This window comes from Dipodomys merriami, unplaced genomic scaffold (assembly GCF_024711535.1).
Source record: "Dipodomys merriami isolate MVZ:Mamm:240054 unplaced genomic scaffold, mDipMer1.0.p SCAF_2, whole genome shotgun sequence".
NCBI lineage: Eukaryota > Metazoa > Chordata > Mammalia > Rodentia > Heteromyidae > Dipodomys > Dipodomys merriami.
Window position 1 is genome coordinate 100,689,489 of NW_027203381.1, and position 18,544 is coordinate 100,708,032.

Below are 18,544 nucleotides of genomic sequence, written 5' to 3' on the forward strand. Positions count from 1 at the left end.
GACACGTACTTGAACTGTGATTTAAGTTCTTGTATATTTTCCTTAGAACAGATAACAAACATTTCTTCATATGCTCATCTTTTATTTGCATGGATTGAGATAAGTCATAACACTGCCCCGAACCTGAAATACATTTATAAGAACTAATTTGATAAATAATTACAGGAACAACTATAGCTTATGTTTTCTGCACAAATATAACAAAGATAATTGTAAATCATTGGAAAAAACTCTATCATGACCAACAAAATATTGCCTCTTTAGTCTTAAGTATTTCTATTTTCTGGAATAAAACAAAAGTCTTTGGACAATCTATACACATGGTAGAGGTTTTATTTTTTAATCCTTATACTTTTATTGTGAAAACTCCCTCTTTTTAAGATTCTTTAAATAATACTCATCCTTTTCTTTCTCTAATAAACCACAAGAAACCTTTGTTCATTTTCCTCTAGTCTTCAAAAAATAAACCTCAGGAGAGTCTTTTAGAGGAAATTGGGTACACAATCATAAATGACAATTCTGTCAAGACACAAATGCTTAAAAATCATTCTTGTGTAGGTCTTTTAATAGAACTTTCCATTTGGCATGTTTGAATGCCATTAGGGAAAATTGCCTTCACTGTTTGCTATCTACAGATTTAGACTTTAAACCATTTTGCAATCCAACCCAAATTCTGTTTTGCAGTAGTCTGCATTGGTGGTGTGTGGTTGAAAGAGATTCCTGATTGACCATGTGGTATGAGTGTTGTGTTCTTTTTTGAGAGTCTCTCTCTCTGGAGTTCTGTCTGAGCAAATTAGAGAAATGTCAGTTTCCCCACCCCTCCTGGGCTATCCTGAAAGACCTCCACTTAGCTGCTCTGCCTAGTCTTTTAAAGCTTGACAAGTACCTCAGTGTCATTTTATTTTTATTTCAATTAAAAAATTAAAGTCAGATGGGATGAACTTATTTTAATACAATAGCAGATCTTGGGATAAAGTAGGTTCAGTTGATTAGCATCATCTACTTTTGAACCGTAAGATTGCTATGTGTTCTTTTTTTTTTAACCATAGTTAATTCAAGCCAGGCTAACAAACTCCTTGATGATCATGTGTCCCCTACAATGGTGAGAAATTATTTTCTGTTCTGTATTCAATATTTAAAAGTCCACATTTATTTCTGAGACTACTTTGACTACAGAGTCAAAGCCTATTAACCACCTACACACAGACAAACCCACAGAATAAACTTAACCCTTTACCAAAAATAAACGAGACTTTCAGTAATTTGTTAAGAAATTTTCTTGGAATTTTAGAAGAGAAAAGAATACTAGGGGAAAAAACAATATTGTTTCAGGGAATGGAAAACAGGAAATTCTGAAGAAATACGAAACTAAATATAGTTTATGGTTAATGATCTAAAGTTCGCATAAGATGCTATTTCAAGGAACAACAGAACTCAGTATATCTGATACAGATAGGAGTGATTAATCTTTTTCTTCTAAATTGTCCTGAGTGTATATCTATATTTGGTTTGCTGAACATGAAAAAAGTAATGAATTGACTTTAGTAATATGAAATGATAGCCAATTTTTTGAGACCATAGTGAGAAGTAAAATCAGATTATTTCCTCATGTTCCCCATGCCTACTAATATGCTTTATGAGCAGGTGTTACTTATTGCTTGTTGAATATTTTAATCCAAATGATCTTTTTTTTTTAGGGGTGAGGGCAGTCCTAGAGCCTGTGCACTGTGCTCGAACATTTTCCCCCAAGGCTAATGCTGTTGACTACAGCTTCACTTCTGGCATTTTAGTGGTTAACTAGAGAAAAAACTTTCATGGCCTTTCACTGGTGGGCTGTCTGGGAACCACAATTCTCGAGGCTCAAATTCCTAAATAGCTAGAATTACAAGTGTGACCTATCAATGTGGCCCAAATGCCGGATATTTGAAAAATCCTGATTTTGGAAAATGAATTGACATTTGAATTTTCATAAAACCACTAGTATTTTGGAAACACATGTTCAATTGTTTATGATTAACAAATTCAACTTATTTTGAACTAACATACAAGTATTTTTGTAGATGTTCTCTGTTGATATATAACTATATTACTATATATTTTTATTTCAATGCTTTTTAAATATGGCAGAGTAATCCTGCTGACATCTAAGCTATGGGCTGGGGTAATATTTCTGCTAGAAGATAGAAGGTAGAACTACAAAGACAACAGCAAGCTGATTTGTTGATTTTGGTATGCATATATTTAGACATTTCAACAACTTCATAGGCATCGTCTGTTGCATATATCCAAACAAATTCTAGCTCAAGAACATTGAATTAAATTTGTTTAGAAAATATAAGGAAAATATTATCAAACCATAAGGGTTTAATTTCCTATAAGTCACTGTTAGAGTTTGTAGTTTGGTTTTGATGGAAACATTTTGTACTTCGAGAGAAACTAGTTGTTGTTTCTTTACCAATAATTCAGGCTGGGGATACAGCTCAATGGTAGAATGTTTACCTAGCATGCATAAAGCCCAAGGATTTAATCACACTAAGGAAAAGCCTCCCTCTTCTACAGTTGCACATACTAGACAGAGAAACAGAGAAAAGAGAGCAGGGACAGAGACAAAGAGAGGGATAAACAGAGAAAGAGACATACAGATGGAGAAAGAAAGAGACAAAGACAGAGAGGAACACATTTTTCATATTCTTTCCTTTTAGAAGTATTTTATAACAAGCAGTTACTGACCTAGGACATATATCTTACCAAAGGACATAGAAGAAAAAAGTAACCGCAGACATCTTGCTGTAGATTGGCATATCTCCCCTGAAATATAAACAGAATTGCAGCCTTTCAAAATTATACATTAGAACAAATAGTTACTAAATAAATGATTCAATCCCGGACCTTTGCAGGAACATCAGACTACAGGAAATTTAAAATTCAGGTATCAAGTACATTTTCTCTTCCTATTTCAGTTAGTAGGAAAATACAACAGCTGGGAACAGTGACATGCACCTGATATCCTCAGAGACACATAAATAGAAGGACCAGAGTTCAGATTAACTTGGACATAAAGTGAAACCCTACTTTCAAAATATCCAGGCCCAAAAGTGGTTGAGTACTAAGGTCCAGGGGTAGAACCTCTGTCTTACAAAAATTAGGTCCTGAATTGAATTCCTAGTATCCTCCCACCCCCCAAAAAATAGAGTCCTGTCTGTGTTGATGATGAATTTGCTCATATGAGAAATACAGGAAAATATCTTATGCATATTATATATTAAAGAGAATAATGGGTCCACAATATAGTGATTACATATTAGAATAGATTATGTGAGCAGTATAAATATATCTTGTAAAAATATTTATTTTTTCCAATTTCAGAATTTTATTATACTTTCAGATTGCTATATTTTCTAATACCTAACATTCTCCATTATAATAACTATTCTACTACCTGAAACTCAATAAATTAATTTATCCAAAATCCTGATTTGTGTTATAAATAGTAACCTACAAGGCTGCAGACTCCAGAAGGTATTCACATTTTCCTGCATGCTGCATGCAACAAATATACAACTTGTTTTTGAAGAATAAAGTCAGTTTTACCTTGGTAATCTAATCCACACAAAACATCATTTTTCTTTTAAGATTAACAAATCAATTTCAATTTGAAAGTTTTGAAATGTTTTCAAAACTATTTAATATAAATCAAGGTAGTATTGTTAATTGGATTCTAATTAAGAAAAGCTATTATGAAAGTTTAGCTCTAACAGGTATTAAAGAATCTCAAATCTTTCATACAGAAATTACATGAATGAAAATATAGTCACCTAAATGCATATATCTAATGCAACTAACCATTTTTAATGAAAAGAAACATGTATATTTATAAACACGTGTGTGTATGTGAAATATGTGCACTCTTGATTTTCTGTATATTCCTTGTGCATACCATAAAACTAAAGACTAACTTTAAACAATTCAGTGTCTTGAATAGTATTATGTGGTAACTCCATGCTGATTATTACATGCATGACTCTTTGCTGCTCTTAGACTTGTTTTGAGTTTTTTTGTTCTCTGTTTATTATTTTTGATTTTTAAATTTTCTTCTTTCTACATCTCCAATCTTAGGGCTTTACTTTTCAGCTCTGCTCCAAAATTGATGCTCTTTTCCCTTCCCCCAGCGAGAACAAGAACTTGGAGCCAAAATAATAGTTCCTTCTCCTACAGACCAGTCTCCTCCCCACACAGAAAGAGGTAAACTATAATAAAGTAGAGCCCATTATTTAGGAAAATCTCAAATGTTTTCTGTGCTTTAATTGCTTTGAGAGAAGCAAATGGGCTCTGCTTTGATTCAGCTATAAATTCGTGGAAGTTTCTGTAAGCTAGGGTTTCTGGTTTGAAATGCAAAATACCAGTCATTGTAACACATGTTTGTTATAAATGTAAGTGCCACAACATATATTTAAGGAAGTTCTTAATTGTGTTTCTTTTACTGTGAACATTAACGGTTTAATCTTGTGGTGTGAGGCATGGGTAAGCAGGTGGAATTTCAATGTCGTGGATCTGAAAGGCAATTCAATCCTCATGCAAAATCCATGCATCATTAAAAAGGAAACATGTCACTGTATAATATGAAGCCAAATACCACCTCCTGGTTTAAAGAAATAAGCATTTGGCATGTATTTGTATTTATGAGTAGTCCAAGCTTTGGAAGCTATAAAAAAACACAGCATGGGTGTGGGGCTCTACAAGAGAGGATATGTAATTTAAGTGTGTCAAGAAAATTGTGTCAAGGTAATATTGAGGTAAAAGTTAATCTATTTCACATTGTAATTTGTTCTATGTCTAAGCATATATAAATATACTGTTGCATTAATGTTCAAAATTGTGTGTGTGTGTGTGTGTGTGCATGTGTGTGTGAGTATGTGTGTGTGAGTGTGCACATGTGTGCTGAACTTGGGGCTTGAACTCAGAGTCTAGGTGCTATCCCTTGCTTAAGGCCAAAACTGTACCATTGGAGCCACAATTCTACTCTCAGATTTTTGGGGGGTGGTTAAACGGAGATAAAAGTCTCAAGGAACTTCCTGCCTGGCCTGACTTCAAACTGTGATCTCAGCCTCTCGAGTAGCTAGGATTATAAATGCGAGCCACCTGCACCAGGCTGGCCTATATATATTTTTTCCAAATGTAAATAGCTAGATGCATGACAATAATAAAATTCTTCTCAAATTTCAAATTAGTGGTCCATTTCAGTTGTTTCTCAAAATTTCAGAAGTGGTCAGGGGTAAATTTACTGAAAAACAACCAACTTAATATTAAGAATTTTCATGAAATAAGCATGAGGTGAAGAAGAAAAATATATAGGCAATACAAGAATAAAACAAACCCAGAAGCAAACTATGGAACTCCAAATAAGGGTAGAAAATGGCAAAAACTAGATAAAATTGTAAATTGTTATTCATGTGATTTCTCCTTTTTTAGGTGTTCTTCAAAAGGATTTATTAGTTAAATGTTAGGAAACCCTGTATTTTTGCCTCTTCATATTATGGATTTTGAGAGAATTATGATATTTTTGCTTAATCCAGTGATCCTAGTGAAACACTTTTATACTTAAGAAAATAAAGATATTTGGAACAAGGTGGCAATCTTTTAGTAGAAAGTTAGGAAGAGTTGTGGATTCCATGGAGATTCACAGTTAGTAATTTCAGCAAATCATTTCCAGTCTTCAAGGCTGACAATCTGATGTTCCAGTTTAGAGTTGTTGTCCTTTTCATTGTTAGTCAAGTCTAGCTAGATTTATAAAATCAGGTGATGTTCATTGTTTTATAAACTTAAAAGACATCAGGGTATATTTCCTATATCTTTATTATAATATTACAATTTAATATCTTTCATCATTTCCAGACATTTCATGCCATATTTATTTAAGATTACTGGTGCTTTTTTTTTTTTTACAATCCTTATAATAAAACTTTATTTATTTGGTGGTATGGGGTTTGGACTCAGGATTTCACACTTGATAGGTATCTTCCCTATTGCTGAGACACAACTCCAGTCCACTTTTAATTCAGCTTAAAAATATTTATTATTAATAAATCAATGTGTGTGTTTGTGTGTGTGTGTATGTGTGCCAGTCCTGGAGCTTGAACTTGACTTGGGCATTGTCCTTGAGCTTCTTTTGCTCAAGGCTAGTGTTCTACTATATATCCCATAGTACCACATTCTGGTTTTTCTGAGCAGTTTGTTGGAGATAAGAGTCTCATGGACTTCTCTTCCAGGCTGGCTTCAAACCATGATTCTCAGATGTCAGCCTCCTGAATAGATAGTTGTGAGCCACTAGTGTCTGGCTTTATTCCAGTTATTTTTGAGAAAATCTTGTGTTTTACTCAACAAGCCTGGAGTACATTCCTCTTCTTTATATTTTCTGTCATAGAAGGGTTAACAAATGCATTCCAGTGTGCCCAGCTATTCATTGAAATGTGGTCTATGAATATTTTTCTCAAGCTGACTTGGAACCTCCATGTTCCTGATCTTTGCATTGTGAATAACTGTGACCACAGATGTGAGCCATCCATGTATCCTACAATTACTCTCTTTCCATGGCATTGTTATCCTAACTGCTTACTGCAGTTCTTTGGCTAATTGATTGGGTTATTTTGTGTGGTTGCTTTTGTGTGTTTTTTTAAAATCAAAAACAGGTTTTTCCCCTAACGTTCAAATCTGACTCTACCTCCCAAAACTACGGAAGCATCTAGGTCACTTATGCTCTTCATATCTCATCTTCATTATCATCTCTCAGTAGTGTTTGGTATAGTTGCTCATTCTCCATCATTTGTTTTCACTGTGTCATGTCTTCTTCTCTCCTACTTTCATGTTTTAATAGCTCTTTGTTTTGTGTCTATGTCTAAATGCTGAGAGAAGCATCCATGTCCTCTAACCCCTATGAGCATGTCCTTTCTCAGCACTTTAAATCTCTTTGTTGATGACTGACAAATCTCTATGTCACCCTCTCCTCTCCTTAGAGTTGTATTTGTCAGGTTACCTGACATTTCCAATAAATATCTATTTGACATTTCAAATGTAAAATGTTCACAGTGAAGCTTCTGATTTTACCTTTCCTCTCTATCAGCAAGTGGTAGTGGCAGCTACTACTCAGCAACCTGAGCCCAGGCATAGGAGTCATCTACCTCCTTTTACCCATCCTTAGAAAAAGACGATCTGATTCTCTTTAGTCTATCACCTTTCTTTTCTCCTTCAGTCCTAGTTAACTGGTTCTAAAGGGAAGTTAATATCCTTGCTGCTCTGACTTACTCAAATCTTCATCTAATCATAGTTAATACATTTGAAAATTTAACCACCAATCCTGTAGCATATGGCTTGAGTCTCCTGTGAGAGTCTTGATAATAAGTTAACTACTCTCTTTGCTTTGTTTTCCAACTCCCACAAATTACAAGCTTCCCCTTCTGGTATAAATGCTTGTTTCTGGATTACAATCAATACCTACACTCATTTATAGAGAGTGCATGGCAACACCCCTCAGTTGTCTCTGAGGTACTTGTCTGCCCTTTCTACTCACATGCCATCTGATCTTGGTGTTTTGCTTTTTTCCTGCTCTAATCTGTGGAATAGTCTTACTACTTTCTTATTTTTAGTCATAATTCAATATTTAATCTTTCATTTTACTTACTCTTGTTCTCATAAAATTGTTTCTACAGAGCTGAGTGTAAGCCTTTAGGAAAATATATTTGTACTGAGGAGTCTTGAACACAGAGATAGATTCCCTAAATAAGTATTTGCATTGGCCTAGGGATAACTCAATAATCAATTTGGAGAGTTACTTCCAATTAAAAATGTCAACATTTAAACAAGAAATGTTCGCAGAAATCCATAGACATGATGTCATGTTCATTGTTCTAATCTTGAATATAATACATGATATGGTGGAAGACAGAAAAAAAGAAACCCTGAACCATAGGCCTGTGTGAAATAGCAAGTATCCTTTTTGCTTGTCTGCTTTTGGATGGTTTGTTAGTTTGCTTGGTTGGGTTATTTTGTGTGTTTGTTTTTGTCAAAACAGGCTCATGCTATGTAGTGTATGCTGGTCTGGAATTCCAGATCTTCATACTTGAGTCTCCCAAGTGCTAAGCATTACAAATGTACACTATTCTACATGCACCTGAGAGTCTCTTAAAGGGAGGTGGCATGAGTCTCATGCTATGAGAACTGTAAGTCCTTAAGCTATGTTTTTACAAGAATTATTTTTAAGAAAAGTACAAGGAAATGATCATATATAATGTTATCCAGAAAAAAATTCTACCTTAGCTAACATCATTTAAGAGTATCAAATAAGAACCGTGGTTCAGTAATTCTGTGTGTTCACTTGCTAAAGTAACAATAGAAAAGACAGCCAAGCACGACACAAAGGAAAGATTTTCTGCCCACTGAAGTCCATAGGTCATGTGGCCAAGCTCTATGAAACTGAAAAGGATTACATGGTCCATAGAAATTTGTAGTTTATACCTCATTGCTTCAAAAATACCTATAAAGTCCTAAGAGAAATTACTTATGTCCAGAGGAGAAAGAAACAGCCTTTCAACTAGAATCTTTAAGGTCTTTAGGGCACTTGTACATTTTCATTTTCATTTTTAAGAACTCTTATAAAGGAAGAAATGTTGAGAGAGATACTGATAAACTTAAGAAAATTGATTGACTATTATTCTTCAAGGGTTTTCCAAGAAATTGATCTTAGTAATATTTATCACTAATGTCAGAAACAATGGCTATTTCCTTTAAAAATAAGGGAGCAACTGGTTCACTTATCCATCTCAATTTAGGTATGCTGACTTAGCATTCAAAATGCTTTTAATCAGTTCTATAAATATTTTTGATGTTAAATTCAATTGCCTTTTGCTCACAAGAGTTACCTTAAAATACTATGAACTCAAGCAAAATAGAGTTGGCATAGGGTTGTGTATGAAGTGGCAGAGTACCTCACTAGCAAGTGTGAGGTTTTGAGTTCAAACCCAAGTACCACCAAAAAAAGAAAGAAAGAAATGCAATAATTGGTGAAGGACTCAAAGCACTGAAACATTCAAATGTTACAGAGAATGCCTTTCCTGTTTGGCAACTATAACAAGCCCCTTCGAGAAGGAGGACGCTTGGTAGGAAACATTCTAATGTGTGAAGATAGACTTGTGCTAGATGAGGAAATTCTTTGAAAAAAGGCCAGGGATCGTCACTAAGGGGCTACATGGGGAAATATACATGGCAGAGCTGCAGAAATTCCAATCTTTCTGAGAGAATATACCTGCAATGACTTGAATGAGTTTCCCAAGCAAAATTAGTATTAGGCTTACTGTCAAGGATTGGTATTTTCACCTGGTATGCTCAACAGCTGGAGAAAGTATCGTGCTACTCTCATCAGTCAGTCCATCAACACTCTAAGAAGTGAAGAGTGCAAATACCCAGGGAGAGTGGACACATTTCGCATTTCTTATCCATGAACACATCTACCATACTCTTTCCCATGATCTACTTTGGGAAATATTTTGTTTTCTGCTTTGTTATATTTTGTTTTCAGTTTCGAGAAACAAGCATTTGAAATTTCCTAGTATTATCCTTTAGAGTAACTGCCATTTGTTGCTTCTATTGCACTCAAAATAAACTTTATTTGGGATTACATTGACTTTGAGAAAAGTAGATTCTGGAAAGCCGGATATTGTTCCTATGTGTCCCAAGTGTAAACCACCACCTACACATTTTACTCCCTGCTTTACTTACTGGTCTGATCCTTGTTATCTTTTATTATGCCATCCCCCTTTGGGGCTGGGAATGTGGCTTAGTGCTTGTCTAGCATGCATGAAGTCCTGGGTTTGATTCCTTAGTACCACATAAACAGAAAGAGCCAGAAGTGGTGCTGTAGCTCAAGTAGTAGAGTGTTAGTCTTGAGAAAAACAAAACAAAACAAAACAAAACAAAAAAAAAACTCAGTTCAGGGACAGTGCCCAAGCCCTGAGTTCAAGCATCTTTACAATAAAATAAAATTAAAATAAGTTAAAAAATAAAAATAAATACAAGTTTAGTGTTTTGATTTGCTGATGGCATCCCCCTTAGTCCTATTGCCCAATGCTAAGTGCTCGCAAGTATTTCAGTCATGGTGTATGACCTGAAAGATTCAGATAAATGTTATCATATACTTTTCTTTTTTATTTAATCTGTTTTATTGTAAAGGTGATGCACAGAGGGGTTACAGTTACATATATAATATGACTACATTTCTTGTTGAATATTTTTACCCCCTCCCTCATTTTTCTATCACATTCTCTCTCCCTCCCAATTCTCTTCCCCCAAGTTGTAAAGTTCAATTCCAACATGGTGGCTTGGGAGTATCACTGCTGCATTTGATCACCCTTTGTCCTTTGTCTTACCATTTTGTTACACAGTTCCCCCAATCAGATAACATATACACAAGACACAGGGTACCAAAAGAAAAAACAAAAAAACAGTGACATCAGGGGATAAACCAAAGGAAAAGAAAAAAGGAAAAAAATGAAGGAAAAGAGAAATAACTTCATATAGTACATTAAAAACTACAACAACAAAAACTCTCTTGTTTCCATATCTTGGAGTCCATTTTGATTGGCATCATTTTATATGGTCATATGTACATAGCTATTGAGCTATTGTGATCCTCTCCTAGGACTATCACATAAATATATATATATGTATATATATATGTATATATATATATATATATATATATATATATATATATATATATATATATATGATAGTCCTATGTTTCTTTGGGTCTTGCTTACTTCAGTTACTATGATTTTTTTCCCAAGTTTTTCCATTTCCTTGTGAAAGGGGCAATGTTACTCTTTCTGATGGAGGCATAGAGTCCATTGTGTATATATACCACATTTTCTTAATCCATTCATCTACAGGGGGTGCGGGAGGGGGCATCTGGATTGGTTTAACATCTTAGCTATGGTAAATAATGCTTCAATGAAATCAATGTGCTGGTAGCTTTAGTGTGGCCTTGTTTGTGTTCGTTTGGGTAAATGTCCAGGAGTGGGATTGTTTGCTCATAGGGTAGTCAACTTGCAACAGTAGTGCCTCAATTCTTCAATGCTGTCTTCAGATTTGCTGTTGGTTCCATTGCTTATTCCTTATTTCTCACTTTATTTCTAACTGATTTTTTTCTACCTTCATTTCCTGAGTAGTTTGGTTGAAATACTTCTGATGTCTGTAATCTGTTTCTTCATACTTGCCTTGTGAACATGCAAAGTATTATTTTGCTATGGCTACAAAAATGTGGAAATAATGTGCCATGTGACAGTTGTTAATTCTCGCTCTGTAATTTTTCAGCACTTGAGTTTACTCCCCTATTGTTTTTCTAGGTTTCTTGTATCTTTTCTACTACACATTTTTTTCTCATTGTTGAATGTAAAAGGTTTCAGGAGAATTAAATAGTTTTCAAATAAGGGATCTTGCTTTTTTTGGCACTATGAATGTGGGAGAACTAGACCAACCCTTTTGTTAGAAGGCATTTGCTCTCCTGGTAACTTACTGGTTCCATCTGCAATGACTTCTTTTTGCTAAATTCCTCAGTATTTAATCAAAAACAGCCTGCTTTTGACATCACTGGAAAATCCAAATGCTTTTGTGCTTAACTTTTAGTTTTATGGGGTTTTCTTCGTATAGTTTCACATTGGGTTTCATTCATCCATTCTTATAACATTTAAGGAATAGCCACAGGGGACTGGCACCATGCAGGTTCCGGAAGAAATAGAGAGATGAGGATCCTGACAAGCATACAGAAGACACAGCCTCTATGTTCAACTTTGGGAGAAACCTATTCTTTTTTGGCATTGTGAAAAAAAGAGTACTAGTAAAAGGGAAGCTCTCTTGTACTTCAAAGGGTGTTTTGTGAATACATAAGACTCCCTGAGGGACGAGTCAAAGAGAAATGGGGCTAAGATTAGAGTGAGTGGGTGAAGCTGCTTGTCTCAGAGAACAAGTCTAATGTTGAAACTCCACAGGAATAAACAACACAGGAATAACTCCACAGGAATAAACAACATCAGCTATGTGTTATATTGCCTGTGAAGAGGCCGGAATGAGAAGAGAAGTAAGCACTGATTGATATTCATAAGGGACAGAGACTCATAATTTAAATAGAAACAAAGGCATAATTTCTGCACTACTGGTTTTGGGACCAGTCAGAAATTGGCAGATGAACTATAACCTCTCCTGGTTGATGGATCTTAGAGTATAAGCAAAACTATCCATATGCAACAATATAGCCTACAAACTAACAAAATATTACTTGATACTTTTTATTGATTTATGAAGTTGCTTACTATTAATTGGACCCAATTATTATAAAAGGAAGCATTAGATTGGGGATAGACATTGAACATCTATTATGGCAGAGTTTATTTTATAAAACGAAAATTCTATAATATGAAATAATTTCAACATAAATAGACATTCATTATAAAGAAAATAATTTTCCCAGGAGATATTACCACATGTTAGTTGAAAATTATAAGTGGTAATACTTTTTGTTTTGTTTTGTTTTGTTTTTGCCAGTCCTGGGGCTTGAACTCTGGGTCTTGGTGCAGTCTCTGAGCTACTTTTGCTCAAGGCTAACACTCTATACTAGAGCCACAGAACCACTTCCAGTATTGATACTTTGATTGTTTTTTGTTTTTTTTTTGGTTGGTCGTGGGGCTTGAACTCAAGGCCTGGGCACTGTCCTTGAGCTCTTCAGCTTGAGGCTAGCACTCTACCACTTGAGAAACAGTGCCACTTCCGGCCTTTTCTGCTTATGTGGTGCTGAGGAATTGAACCAAGGGCCTCTACCTCTGAGCCACCTTCCCAGCCCCCAGTATTGATACTTTGAAAGTTTAGAATCAGTGCTAAGGTATCGAAGCTAGTAAAAATAGGTAGTTCCAACTCCTTCACATATCTCATGGTCAACAAATATCTAAACTATAATTAAGTGATTTTGATTTCACAAGACTCTGTTATGCCATTTTCTTTTTTATTAATAAGCTTTTTTATTGTGAAAATACCCTACAGAGGGGTTACAATGAGCAAGGTAATGAGTACATTTCTTATCAAGCATTGTTGCCTCCTCCTTCGTTTCCCCTTACCATCCCTGCCCTCCCATCCCCCCTCCCCCACCCCCCCCATCTCCTGCCAAAGTTGTAAAGTTTGTTTTTCAACATAACGTCTTATACATCACATTGTTGCAATGGGTCCACCTGTATCCCTACTTAAACAATTTGTTTTTTCCCTTCCCCTTCCCAAATTAAACCAACATCAAATACAGTGAAAACAGGGGTTATACGATGGGGGAGGGACATACAAAGCAACAAAGAAATCATCTTATAGATATGTTAGAAACAATAGCAAGAAAGAAAAACCATTTGAGTCCTTATCTTGGGGTTCATTTCTCCTAACATCATCTTATCTGACATATGTCTCAGACATATATTAGTTATTGCAAATAAGGGAAACTGTGGGACCTATGTTTCTTTGGCCCTGGCTTACTTCACTTAATATAATTTTTTCCAAGTCTTTCCATTTCCTAACAAATGGGGCAATGTCATTCTTTCTGATGGAGGCATAGAATTCCATTGTGTATATACCACATTTTCTTGATCCATTCATCTACTGAGGGGCATCTTGGTTGGTTCCATATCTTAGCTATGGTAAATAATGCTGCAGTAAACATAGTTGTGCTGGTAGCTTTAGTATGGTCTTGCTTGTGATCATTTGGGTAAATGCCCAAAAGTGTGATTGCTGGGTCATAGAGAGCTGCTATGCCATTTTAATGTAAAGGTCTCCTTTGTTTATATATCTGAAAAAAACCATATTCTATCTTTATAGCATGTTTCCAAAGAATCAAAAGACTGTATACACACACACACACACACACACACACACACACACATACATATATTCCTTTTATTTGTAAGGATTGTGTTTTCCTTGTGTTGTAGCAATGCCAATATATGTAAGGGTATTATACTTTTGTATTTTGAGGAAAAACAAGCTAGAAACAGATTCAGAAGCAGAGCAACCAAGTATAGAATATTATAAATTTGGAAAAGAAGAAATGGGAGCACATGCAGTAAGCAAACTCATAATTTTGGTAAGCCTCAATGTTACCACAACTATTAAAAGTTAACCATATACAATTTTACCTCCACAAACCACAGCAGTTACACTGAATATATTGTAAACTCTACAAATTTGGGAGGCAATCAACTGTATGCAAGCAGAATATAATGTTAATATTGTAAAAGCTTCATCCTCAAGTTTATAAATCTACTCATTTCTAGTAACAAAAACAACATGGCAAGTATTTTATCTTCTCAACCTATATCGAGTAAAATGAATGTAATCAAAATGCATATGATTTCTATCTTAATATCAACCTTTTTCAAGAATTGATGTGTATTTGTTGCTCAAATATGTGTATATTTCCTATAACAAATTATCAGAATTTTGAGGGTTATTTAAAATAACATATATTTATTCTATCAGTCTCACTATACAAAAAAGCCAAGGAGTAAGTGCCACTGTACTTCTTCCCAGTGTTCCAGGCTAGAATCGATTTGTGGCTTCCAACTTCACTTGGCCATTGGCATTTCTTAGCTTGTAGTCACAATAGTTCAATCTTCAAAACCAATCTTTAGAACAGCCTTCAACTTTGTGCCACCTTTTCTTCTCTGTCTGTGGATGTTAATCCCCCTTTTCTTCATATTATAAAGATCAATACTATTGTATTGCACTTAGGTTATATAATAGAGCATTATATTCTTCACCTAACCACTATAAAGACACTATTCCTCTCTTCTCCTCTCATTAGTGTTCTTATCATGACTTATTTTTCACTTCACATGTATGAAACTGCTCCATACAATGAATTAATTAGCACACTTTCTGATTATTACTTTTGAAAGGAAGACATGTTGTGAGTGAAAATCCCTCTAGAACTCTCTTTGCTATGGAAACAACAAAGAAACATTCCAAAAATATCAGTTTGAGTCTCAAATTTTACATAGGGAAGAAGTTAAAGCCTGCTCTTGAAAGTTCCTAGCTAGAACCCCTATAACAAAAGACAGAGAAAGAGAAAAGTATAAGTATTTATTTAATATATTTATTACATAATATGGGAACCTTCATAAGGAAATAAATACCCGAAGAAATAGTTAAACCTAAGTATTTCTTTTTAATAGTAGGTTTGATGAAAAGTTTCCAGTTTATACAGAAGCATAATAAGATACAAGATTATGAGCTAATAAGTATAATGAATTCAGAGGAACTTGGTAAACCTGCTCAAATTTCAAATAAACTTTGGGCTAAAGATGCTCCTATTCTCTGGGTATATGACAGGTATCATGTAAGTGTATATACTTCATGACTTAATGAAAAGTTTAATGGAAAGTTGACATAAATCTTTTCTTGATTTTAGTACCTCCTTCAGGGAGAGCGGAGATCAGGTCGGGTCGTCCATCTTGGCCACATGGTAGATGGGTAGGGTCTGGCATCTTGTCTTCATTGGGGAAGGGGAATTCCCTGCCTCCCAGGTGATGGGCATGCCTGAATCTCTAGAGGCTAGGGCAGAGATTTTGATGTTGGGTTACTAACCCTGTCAGTCCAGTGGCGTTTCCTGTGACCCTGCTCCTTGACCCTCACTATTCAGGCCCAGACCAGCTCAGGCTTTTATGACAGGCGGGTGTCTCATGTTTCTGTCCTGGCTCCTGGCTCTTTACCAGTCACCATGGCATCCCACTTCAGTTCTCCATTGCAGCTGACCTGGTTTGTTGGTATTGCTTTTCTTCATTCTTTTCTCTCTGGCCCTCATGGCTCACTTTACAAAAAAGTATTAAGTGTATTTGCTGGCTGCTGGTCTTTGAGACAGGAGTCCACCGTGCAATCACCAGCCTTTCAATAAAGACTCCAAAACTCGACCTCTCAAAATGTGGCTTCTCTGTTTTTCCCATGACTGGATTTGTATCTGATTTAAGGTACAAGAGGAACATGGAAGAAACTTCCTGAGCACCTGTGGCTTACACCTATAATCTGAGCTACTCAGGAGGTTGAGATCTCAGGATTGTGGCTTGAAGTCAGACAGGGTAGAAAGTCCATGAGATTCTTCATCTTCAATAAACTACTCAGAAAAAACCAGAAGTAGTGCTGTACCTCAAAATGTAGAATGCTAGCCTTGAGCACAAAGAGGCTCAGGGATAAAACCGAGGCCCTGGACTGGCAAAAAAAAAAAACAAAAAAAACAAAAAAGCAAGTGAAACAGGGGCTGGGAAGGTGGCTTAGTGGTAGAGCACTTGCCTTGCATGCTAGAGGCCCTGGGTTCGATTCCTCAGCACCACATAAGCAAAAAGAAAAAAAAAGCCGGAAGTGGCACTGTGGCTCAAGTGGTAGAGCGCTAGCCTTGAGCTGAAGAGCTGAGGGACAGCGCCCAGGCCCAGAGTTCAGGTCCCACGACCGGACCCAAAAAAAAAAAAAAAGCAAGTGAAACAAACAAAAAAACAGTATGCTAAATGCCATATTTGAGGAGAATATATTTTGAACCCTATAATATAATTTCATTGTTAGAATTAAAAAAATAAATTACTTAGACCTTGTTATCATGCTGATATTTCATTATAGAATGGGCGAAATAAACTTTATCTATAGTCTGTACAAAATAATAAGATGATCACCATCTGGCTGTAGCTCGATAAATTACTGGCACAAGTCCTCTCGGGAAGTTTCAAATCTTAGCTTGAAATCAAATTTGTAAATTTTATATATTTGAGTGTTAAAATTATAAAAGTTGGATCTTCTAAAGAAAGTATGTTGCTAAAAAAGAGATGAGAATCTAGGACATGTTTCTGAGAAATTCCAATATTTAAGAGCTAGCAGGAAAAGATATTTAAAAGTGTATTTAGAGGAACCTATTTCAGAAAGTAGAAAAGTGTTGCTCTAAAAGATAATGAAAATTGAGTACTTTTAGATTTTTATTTCATCTTCACATTGTGGAGTCAGACAAAAAGTATATAGAAAACATGTCTCTATGTAGGTTCCTGTCATGCCCACTTCAAGTAGCCAAGTGCACAACTGCACTTAAAATTCTTTCCACATTGTAATGAGAAAAAACATTATTAATCAGTGATTTCGCTCCAATGCTTTGCTCGTTCTTATCTTCAACTTGCAGAACATACACTGAATATTTGGAAGCTCTTCACAAAATATTTCCTAGCAAAACTGTTGCCTTCACAGTACCTCATGAAATAAAATAATGCTCATTTTGTTTACTATGTTTTATATTATTGGCATTACGTGCTTGTTTGTTTTGCTTAGGGTATTGATTTGGAAGAACTTGAATACATGGTTTGAGCTGGTCATGGTTTTCAAAAAAGTCAATAGTGCCAGATCCAAAACCGTAGCCCATTTTACAAATCTAGTGACTGTGTAATTGAATTAAAGTTACAATGACATTTTTACAAGCACCACAATCCCTAGCATTCTTTTTTTTTTGTTTTTCTACATTAATGATGACCATTATATATACTCACATCTTGAATATATTTTCTTGCCACAAACAGACTTTCTTATAAGGAGAAGATGTTAAAATTGAGCAACTTTGTAGTATATATATATTTTTCCTTATCATTAATGCTTTAAGTCTATTAATAGTTATATCAAGTGTTTGCATTCTCCAGTTCTAAGAGGTAATTTTATATTGTTATGTACAGTCAGACAGTATTGTATTCAAAACCAATCTACTTTAATATTAAGTATCTGTCATTTTAAAATTAAACAACATTTTCAAAAGAGATGATGTATATGAAAGTATCTTGCTAATACTTTAGAAACTTAACAAGTTTATGCTTATTTAATGTCTATTTTTACTTGGGGTTTGGGGACAGATGATGTGTATTTCTGAGGTATAAATGTTTAAAGAACACTTTATCAAATACTAGAATTAGTCCAATCTTTATAATAGCTTTCCTTTGTTATCTTTAACAACATATTTCAGAACTGATTAGCATTTCTAGGAAAAGAGAAGTTTAAAAAAACTATAAAACTAAAGATAACTCCTAATACTTCCTCTTCGTTTAATTAATAAAAGATATCTAGACTTAGTGGCTCACATCTGTAATGCCAAGGAGTGATGGAATAAAAGTTCACAAGACCCATCTTAACAGAAAAAAAGGTGAATATGGTGGTTCCACCTACCTGTCATCCCAGGAAGGTGATAGGCTAAGATCTAGAGAATTACAGATGTAGGCAAGTCTGGGGAAAATTTTCACCCATCTCAACCGAGAAAAGTTTGACATTGGGGATGTACTTTTCATCCCAGTTATAGGAGTCATAAATAGGAAGATCATAGTCCACATTGGCTGGGGCACAAAGTGAGACCCTATCTCAAAAGTAATGAGAGCAAAAATAGGCTATGGGCATGGAAAGCGTGGTAGAATGCTTCCTAAGCAAGCACAGGACCCAATTTCAAAACCCCAATATTGCCTAA